The sequence below is a fragment of the Lactuca sativa genome, chromosome 3, assembly GCF_002870075.4.
Source record: "Lactuca sativa cultivar Salinas chromosome 3, Lsat_Salinas_v11, whole genome shotgun sequence".
NCBI classification, from domain to species: Eukaryota; Viridiplantae; Streptophyta; class Magnoliopsida; order Asterales; family Asteraceae; genus Lactuca; species Lactuca sativa.
In genome coordinates this window covers 8,230,746-8,241,595 of record NC_056625.2, presented here as the reverse complement: position 1 = coordinate 8,241,595, position 10,850 = coordinate 8,230,746, and the positions used below count along the sequence as shown (strand labels likewise).

General features: G+C 28.1%; 1 long non-coding RNA gene across 2 annotated transcripts; it reads left to right on the top strand.

Annotated features, from left to right (window-relative positions):
* Window positions 1-1,294: 1,294 nt before the first annotated feature.
* LOC111920781 (uncharacterized) lies at window positions 1,295-3,493 on the top strand. 2 transcript variants are annotated; one of them, XR_002859990.3, is made up of 4 exons: window positions 1,295-1,945; window positions 2,079-2,238; window positions 2,959-3,022; window positions 3,251-3,493. It is a non-coding gene; the product is annotated as an uncharacterized LOC111920781 (long non-coding RNA). The 2 variants fall into 2 exon arrangements; XR_006188962.2 differs by lacking the exon at window positions 2,959-3,022 and having other exon boundaries at window positions 1,297-1,945.
* Window positions 3,494-10,850: the final 7,357 nt, after the last annotated feature.

Sequence of the window (10,850 nt, the reverse complement as noted above, 5' to 3'; positions counted from 1 at the left end):
TAGAACCCAAAATACCACACTGTTACTTGATATTGTGATATGTTAGAACAACATGCTAGTGATAGTCTAGGGATCTTCAGGAATTGCATGATAGAATTGTCTGATTATATGATGTCTTATCCCTTACTGAATCCTTTGATTAATTGTTGTATGACTCTTTTGCGTGTGAACCGACTATTGAGTGAATATGCTAAGTCACATACAACATGGTTTAAACGATCTTAGGATAAGGGATTTGGTCATGCTACGCAGCTCTTGTCTGAATCCAACCGTTGTGGGATATATATATATATATATATATATATATATATATATATATATATATATATATATATATATATATATATATATATAGCGAAAAAAAAAAAAACTGAGGTTATAATCCGAAATATGAACTCTGGAACTGAGACCACAACTCAAGAATATTATTTTCCGAAGCTTATGGTCATTTTACCAAAAAAAATGTTGGTTATTTTTGTTAAAATATTTGTTTATAAAGGTTAGATTACTCAATTTTGTTATTTCATTTTAACCAAAATCTAACCAAAAATAATTTGTTTTCTCACGTATCCATTAAACCCACTAACGTTGCATATCAAAATAATAATTATTGCTGCATATCACAATAATAGTTATTGTAAAATTAATAATTATGTTTCAAACTATTACATAGGGATCCCTATTACATATCATAACAATTTGTAAAAACTAAGGGCAAATAACATAAAAGCCCTTAATATTTTTAAAAAGAATATTGATTTTACCCATTGGACGTGTTTTATATATAATAAAATCGGATTTTTTGTTAAATTTGCTCATTTATACCCTTATAGTCGTTTTTCAGATCACCTACAGATTATCTGATGTCAGTAAACCCTTAACTTTTAAAAAATATTCGAATTATCCTTAAGTTTAAAAAAATGTTTAGATTTACTATTACTTTAATTATTATTATTATTATTATTGTGTTTAATACGTTTTTAAATATATAAAAGTATTTTATACAAACATTTTTAAAAACGTTTTAAATATATAAAAATATTTTTATAGATTTAAAAACATATTTAAAAATATATATATTTGTATGTAGTATTTAAATATATATTTGCTTCTATTTAATATTTATATACATTATATACGCCTTAAAATATTTTTATAGATTTAAAAACATATTTAAAAATATATTTACTTGTATTTAGTATTTAAATATATATATTTGCTTCTATTTAATATTTATATACATTATATACGCCTTTACAAACGTATTTATATACATATTAACTAAGAGTTCCCTTATGAATAGTACCCAACCCCGGGTACTATTCATCGGGTTACTCTACCATGTCACCGCCTCATGCTTCCCCTCTCTTATCAGACATCTTCTCCACCGCCTACACATACGTCTTCGACCTTAGCTCCGACCACTGTGGCCTTCTTTCTAATCGAAGCGGAGGAGAGGTCATGTAGGTCACCGTCGTCTCCGATTGAATCAGGGACGTGCGGATGGGCCACGGAGGTAGAAAACGGCGGTGTCGTAGACACGAGCAGCGGCGACGAGGGAGGAGTAACAACCAAGCCAAATACAAGAACGTTTATTGGGTTCTTGAATCTCGGCGACCCACTTCCTCATCCTGATTCATCTGTAGGGTTTGTTGGTTTCAATTGAGTGAATCTCCTTTCTCTTAGATGATGAACAACCGCCGTCTACCTCCATGTGTGGCGGTGGCGGGGGCATTGCGATTGGTGATTGGTGAAAGTGAATTTGGGGAAGAATGATTGTGTATTTATAGAAGAAGATGACGGATTTAGCAAAAGAAGACAAGTAAAGTGTGTGTTGGCTGCTAACCGAGGTGTACGTTGTCGAGTCGGCACGCCCACTACGTACTGAGGATTTCGACTCAACAGCCTTTCCTTTTGATTTTCTGCAACCTCACATTAGACGCAGGTAATTTTCCTTGCTTCTTTGGGTGGCTTCCGATTTTATTGCTTCGAAATCAAATGGTCTACCTTTTTCAATTTCCCGATGTTAAGCTATTGTTTATGTTTATTTGACACCTGCACCCCCCTAATGCTGGTAGGATTGCTCGCCTAATCGGTGGCTTTCTCCACCGCTCACTGCTGCTCAATCATCTTTCGCCTCCACCACAAAAGCCTCACGACACATTCATCTTATGCAATCCTAAAACTTACCTCCACCGAGTGTTGCTCTGTAATCCACACTTTGAAGGGAAGACAAAGGTAATCTCTAACAAATCTATGTTCTTCAGTTATAAAAATCCTTCAACATACACAATGAATCTGTTATTTGTTTGGGTTTTCTTCTCTTATCTTTTTATTTGGTTTTTAGTTTTCTCTATAATCTTGATTAAGCATGTTTGGTATGCTTATTTCAGAATGTGTTACTATGGTCTTCTTGATCGATTGATAATGTCTTGTGTGTGGTTGATTGGGAATATATTTCAGATTTTTATAAGATCAAAATGATTTAGTCAGATCGCTCTTTGTGGGCATGTCTTTGTGGAAGACTCCATCACCAAATGTTTGTTCTGTTTCCTATTTCTCTTCCACTGATTATTCATTTTACTGATAAGATGATAGCTTTGGTCAAACTCTAAGCCCTAATTTGGGATCATCAACAAGCCTAATAAACAGTAATACCAAATGCTATCTAATCCTTGAGAACCTTCATCTATCCGATTAAATACCTTGGAAGTCAGTTGAAGCCCAAACATCAAATTTGAACTAGGAACTTAGTTAAATTGACATGATTATTTCGGGATTTAGACTTTATTTTGTAACCAAATGGAGTTCAGGAAATGCTTTGTTGAAAAGGATACTAAAGTAGCTACTGCGCTCTCTATATCAAAGTTACATGGGTGGATTGAGCTTACCAAATTTCCCCTTATACATGTTTATATCCATTTATCTTTCTAATATTCTGATTCATTAAACATGTAGACACCTGAGATTCTTCAGTTTTTAAAGCAGATTAAGGAGAAGCTTATAGATGTTGATGAAAATGGTAAATTCCTTTATGATATTTGGCATGCGAAATTCATTTTATAAAGTTGTGTATGTCCCTTTATATAATGATACCCTTGGTTTCTCCCCTATTGTATTGTTACAGTTCACCCTTCAATGCTTATAAATGGTTAAATTTGTGATTATTAATACTAAAGAAATGGAAGATTACGCTTTTTTTTTTGTATTTCACCAACACCCAATTTTTGTCATGTGTTACTATGTGCAGTTCTATTCTTCAAAGAAGAGCCAGGGATTATTGAACAACTAAAACTTTCTACATGGATACTACATTGATTTTGCAGGATCAATTGAAGGATGTTCATTATTTTAAAATTTTCACTTTAATGAATACCATCCTGTTGATGTTGCTGATGAGTTTCTCAACTCTGAAAGTGATGAAAGTAATTATTATTGGTAATATTCGTATTTCATGGTATAAATTTAGATAAATATGATATGATTATGTATTTGTGTTATTGTTTACTAAAAATTGTTGCATGTTTTCAGACTTTTAAAACCATCTTAGTCCGTGTTCTGGTATTTATTCAACGCTTACTAGTTTATAACCCGTGAAACCACGGCTACAAAATTAATTAAACTTTAATAGTTAGAACACGAAATTATTAATCAATTATAATCGTTAATTTAAATAAATATGTTAAATTATATCACCTTATAATTTGTATTAATTTTATTTTAATTTTTATTGCATTGTTATTAATTTATTGTAATTAAAGTGAAAATTTTAAAATTTGAAATAGAGAATTAATAGGTTGACAAGTGATATTCATTAATTAAGAGGTTTAATAGGGTGACAAATGACAAAAAAAAAGAATAAAATATGTATTAATCAGGAGGCCTAATATGATGATATATGTCGAAAGGAGATTAAAACTATTCTTTTATTAGAATAAAAATTTGTTGATGAATGACTTATAATGACTCCCGACAAAATCCAATTAAAAAAACCTCACGACCCATGCTATTGGCATGGGTCTAGCATGGGTCACTTCACTAGTTTATATATTAAAAATGTATTTACATTTATTTAGAAGGCGCATATATATATATATATATATATATATATATATATATATATATATATATATATATATATATATATATATACGGTTTATATTGTATAAAAGATATAATTATATGTATTTGTATATATTACTAAGTATAAATATATATTTATTTCATATTTATATGTATAGGATAGTTTTTATACAAAATAAATACATATGTATATCTATTAAATACAATTAAATACAAATTAATATATCTGGTAAATACAAATAAAAATGTATTTATATATTTAAAAACATATTTATACATTTAAAAATATTTTATTTGTATTTAATAGATATAAATATGTATTTATTTTGTATAAAAACTATCATATACAAATAAATAGAAATAAATTCATATTTATAATTAGTAAGCAAAAACGAAAAACCAAAACTTTTTGTGTTTTGGTTGATGGATCACCCAAAGAATGAAAAAATGTTCCGGTTATGTCTATTTTACCATATAAATATGTATAAAAACATATCATATACATATAAATATGAAATAAATATATATTTATACCTAGTAATATTTACAAATACATATGATTGTATCTTTTATACAATATAAACCTTATAACTAGATATTTTTATATTTATATGTATACAATATTTTTTTATATGAAATAAATATATATTTATACCTACTAAATACAAATAAATGCATTTTTAATAATAAATATGTTTTTAAAGGAATATATAGTGTTTCAAATGTATATAAATAATTAAATACTAAATATAAGTACATATATTTTTAAAAATGTATTTATATCTGTAGACATATTTTTATATATTTAAAAATGTATGCATAAAATATTTTTATACATTTAAAAATGTATTAAAAATATATAATAATAATAATAACAATAATAATAATAATCAAAATAATAAAAATAATAATCAAAATCATAGTAAATCCGAACATTTTTTAAAATTTAAAGGTAAATCCAAATATTTTTGAAAACTTAGGAGTTTTACTGACATCGGGTAACCGGTATGTGACTTGGAAAATGACTATTAGGTTATAAATGAACAAATTAAACAAAACATCCGTTTACTAGACCTAAAACATGCCCAAGGGTAAAATCAATATTTAAAAAAAAAAAATAACTTAAGAGCTTTTATGACTTTTTTTTAAAGAACCAAAAACTTAAGAGCTTTTATGTCATTTGCCCTTCAAACTAATGTATATCACATCAAATCCAAATAAAATATTGTACAACAAAATATTTAAATCACAATAGTTTTATAAAAAGTTGATGATAAAAAATTCCATCTTACTTCAATTTCATATCATCATTTAAAAAGTTGAATATGTGTTTAGATCAAATAAGCTGCTCACAGGCTCTATGAAACCTATTACGGAGCTACCTCAAAATCATTGTAGAAAGCCACCACTACCATGCACATCATCTTAATGCATCGTGGTGTTCATGATAAATTGTGGTTATAACCACATTAGACACCGCCCGATCGGAAGGAAGTAGAAGGCAACTTTCATTTTCATAAAAACAAAATTCATTTAAAAAAAAAAAGAACATTACCACACCTCTATATATGTTATTTCACTTTAACATCGCTCTCTTTTACACTTTTTAACACAACAAATATGGATTTTTTACAAATTATGATTTAGATGGTGAGGAGTTTTTGCAACATTGTTTAATATTGTTCAAAACATTGTGGATGAAGATCACACGGATGTTAGTAATACAAGAACGGTTGTCAACTCGGATCGGCAAGCCGTACATGAACTTTTGGTATGTAATTATTTTACCAATAATTGTTTTTATGATGATACAACATTAGATCGCTATTATCATGTAGATTTCTTTTACGAATGTATAATTGAGATTTTTGGCAAAGAACATTTAAGTAATATTATAATTATATAATTTAGAACAATTCTTAAAAAAAACATAAATATTGAAATAACTACAATAAAATGACAAATTATACGTCAAAACATATAAAATACAATGTAGCAGAAAATTAAATGGATTAAATAAAGATTTAGGTTCGATTTATTTGGAAAAAATTGCCAAATTATTTTTCTTAATAACTAATTCAAAAAATTTTAATATATGAACTGTTTTCAAATAACCATATATATATATATATATATATATATATATATATATATATATATATATATATATATATATATAACTGAAAAAAAGATATGGGGATATATAACTAGAAAGACTAAGGACTGAGATTTTTTATGACAATTTTGTAAATAACTGGAAAAAAACGTGGGGTACCTAAGTTTTTTTTTTATCCAAGGGTGTTATTGGTATTGAAATAATTGTCCATAAATTGCTAATGAAACGTCCAAACTCTCTCTCTCTCTCTCTCTCTCAAAATCAATGTCGCACTTCCAAATCTCCAGGATCTTTTCCTTTCTCCTTCTATTATGCCTTCTAATCACTGCCTCCCTCCTCCCTTCATCGGCTACCTCTACCATTGTCGACTACTAATCCACACTCCTTAATATCCGATGACGAATCCATGAACTAATCGATCAATGGCGTTCCATACATCTGAAGTGCTTCCAGATCTCCGATGATGTCTCCCATCTCTTTACGGTGGCTTTGTTCTCACTGTCTCTGTCAAATATCTTTCAAATCCAGCTTCCCTCCCACCTACGTCAACTATCAACAGTTCATCACTAATCAAACAAAAATCGCTTTAGCCGTGAAGATGGTGATCATGTCCTTAATGAGTTAATTTTAATCTAACGCTCCACCTTTATTTTTCGGATTCTCGGAAAACTATGAGCATCTCAACGGATCTCATATATATATATATATATATATATATATATATATATATATATATGGAAAAGTTCAATAGAGAACCATAATAATTGGTTATTCAAGGAACCAAATCTTTTTTTCAATTTCTAGAGCTTATTCTTTATCGAAAAAAAAAATCTAAAAATATCTAAATTCATATATTAACATTGTGAATGTGAAAAATATTTTTTGGATTCACCGTATGAATCCGGATTCACGTTGTGAATTTTCGAAGATTCACATTGTGAATTTGACGTAAAAAAAATTCGAATTTTATATCGTTGGAAAAAGGATAAAAAGTTATGAATTTCTTTGATAAAAAATAAGTTCTAAGAGTTGAAAAAAAAGATTGGTTCCTTGGTTAATTATGGTTCTCTATTGAACCTCACCATATATATATATATATATATATATATATATATATATATATATATACACACACACACATATATATATATATGTATGTATATATATATATATATATATATATATATATATATATATATATATATATATATATATATATATATATATATATATATATATATATATATATATATATATATATACTAGCCGTAGACCCGCGCAAAGCGGTGGCGAAAAATAGTTTCTCATTCGGCAATAAGTTCTATACGGAAACATGTTAGATTTCAAGTAACACAAAACATATGCATATTGTTATCGATCAGTTTTACGGCAACAAATAAATGTAACCCTCGCAATACAAAAGAAAATAAATATTTTGGTGTGTAGTGTACGTTTATAGTCCTTCATTTTAGAAATCAGGACACATCCATACGAAGTGACTTGCTTATACCTTTATTGGTATTGATAAAGTTAATAAAATGGAGAATCAAAGTTAATCTTAACAACCCGGTTTGCTTGATACAGATAAGTCTAAACGAATATATCCTATTATCCACTTTCCTATCTAAAGTTTTAAACCGAAAAATAATAAAATTAATACAACCATATTTCATGGAACATGAATAACAAATGGAATACTAATTTTCTATTAGTCATAAATCATACATATATATTTTTTATTAATATTAAACAAAGTATTTGATTTTACAACTGAATGGTCAATCTCGATTAGAGGACATAAATAATAAATAAAGCTTAAAAAAAATTACAAATAAAAGGGCCTATATAATGGATTATTTGTTTTATTTTAATTGGATAAGAGATCGGGTCAAATTTTTGGAAGAGATAAGATTTCAAAGGTAATCAGATTAAAATTTAATATTATTTTATTCATGATTAGTTGTACTTTACGCTTAGAGAGTTGAATGTCTTAAAAAAATAATATTATTTTATTGGATTTATTTATAGAAATAGTAGGACTTATTTTATAAGTTAATAAAGATATATATATATATATATATATATATATATATATATATATATATATATATATATATATATATATATATATATACTAGCCGTTACCCGCGCACAGCGGCGGGGACAAATAGCTTCTTTCAACGATATTTTTTTAATGTTCCAAATGAAAGTTCATGTCATAGGTGAGAGGAAGGGCGATAGTCGTGATAGTGGTTGGTTGAAGGCGGAAGGCAGCGCGGCTGTGGTGGTGGTGGTTATACTGTCTTGGTTACTGGTTAGGGTTCTTCGAGAGAGTGTGCGTATATTTCTTACTTTGAAGGGATTACGAAGATAGATATTATGAGATGGCTTGTTACCAATGTGAAAGAAGAGATCCTCTATAAATTGTTGACATTGACGGCTTCAAATGGCTGAAGTGTTGAGATTGACGGGTTCAATTTGCAAATGAATTCTTCTATTAATTTGATACGAGATTTTTAGGGGATAAAGGATAGGGTTAAAGATTTAATATTATTATATTATAAATGGGTTGTATTTCAAGCTTAATAGTTTGGACGTCTTAAAAAAATAATATTATTATATTCAATCTATTTATAGAAATAGGTAGATTTCTTTTATAAGTAGTATATATATATATATATATATATATATATATATATATATATATATATATATATATATATATATATATATATATATATATATATATATATATATATATATATAACCACACGGCTAAAAAAATGTGAACCGTCTTTTTTAAGTTTGAAAACTCCTTTTTTCTCTATTGAATATAAAGTCAATGGATTTTCTTTATTATGTTAGGTGTAAATTGGTCCACACACATATTTTTTAAATGGATCGTAAAATTTTTAAGTGAAAATATCAAGGCCCATATTGATGTATGGTTATAAAAATTATTTTGCTTGATAAAAGATTGGAATAGTCATGATGTCGTCATATACCTAGTAATTTTTTTATGAGCTTAGTTTTAATTATAATGTAAAATATAATTCATTTCAATTGCATTGAGATGGAAGATAAAACAAGCAGTGTTGTTTTTTGCTAGCTTTAGTCTAGAACTAGACTATCTCATTAAACGTCTAACAAGTTTGCGTGTTAATCCATTCTAGTTTGCAAATTTGTTAATTACCTTTATATATCTTGAACTCATAATATTAATAGTGTTAATTCATTCTACTTTGCAAATTTGTTAATTACGTTTATAGATCTTGAAATCATAATATTAATATGCATGATTCGTTGAATTCTATAGAGGATCTTCACAACCTATGATTATATGGAACTAAACATATCAGACGTGAATGATCATGAACTACTGGAAGAATTTGAAGGCTCTATGCATTTTTCATATCAATATTCATATTTTTTTTAAATCCAGGAGGCATCCTAATTTAGAGAACAGAAAGAAACAACCTTATTTTCGATTTAGGGATTTCTTCTTAGTTCTTGATTTTCAAACTCACAGTACTAGAAAAACAGTCTTTTACGACGCGCAACGCGTGTCGTAAAACGCTCAGACGACGCGCAAATGCGTGTCAAGGAAGGCCCTGTCATAAAGAGAGACGACACGCTTTTGCGCGTCGTCTATAGAAGACATGAATTTACGACGCGCATTTATGACACGCAACGTGTATCGTTAAAACCCCTGTCAAGAAAGGCCATGTCATAAACGAAGATGACACACATTTTTGCGTATCGTAAATGTAAATGTTAAAAAAAAATATTTATATATTTTTATATTTATTAATTTTTAAATTAAATTTGCATTTAATGTCTCATAATAGAAATAAAATACCATATACAAAAAATACAATCCATTACATAATATAAAATAAAATTTCATACATAAAAAATAAAATAAATTGCACAAATTATAATGTCATACAAATAATCATTCAAATGTTAAACAAAAATAATACATTGCTAACATGGGTTATACATTCCTATAAAACTAACTAATAATCATCCAACTCTGTTTCTTACTGGAATATGTGTGTAATTGTCTCCTTCATCAACCTCCATGTATATTGTGATCGGATCTACCTTCCTACTCTGTATGTATAACCCTGAAAACTAAAACTCATAATTGTACCGTGATCCTATTCTGTCTGCTGTAAAAACCATGGGATTGCAGTCATAGCCCACACCAATTACAAGTTTCTCAGAGACAAAAATAACCTGAAATAAAATGTTGTTCATCTCATCCAAAAGGTGTATTTAAAGGGCATACTAACCTCACTGCCATTCAATGTCATGAAATAGAAATGCTTATGACCCTTTCGAGCATATTCTTTTTGTCAAGCTTCATAAGCAGGCATATCAAGCACCTACAAAAATATGTAAAAAAAAATGAAATTGTATTTGTAAAAGGTGCTAATGTCAATATGCCATAAACTCTTTGAACAAACACATACATTCAAAATTTAAATTATAAATAACCTGTTGATTTGAACACAAATCTCAACAAGGTCATGTTCCCTTTACACATTCTATATTCAGCATCCTAATAAGACATTCATCACGACATCCCATGCGCCCATCTGATGAAGGTTTACACTGGCAAACCATGATCTAATAGTCATTTCAA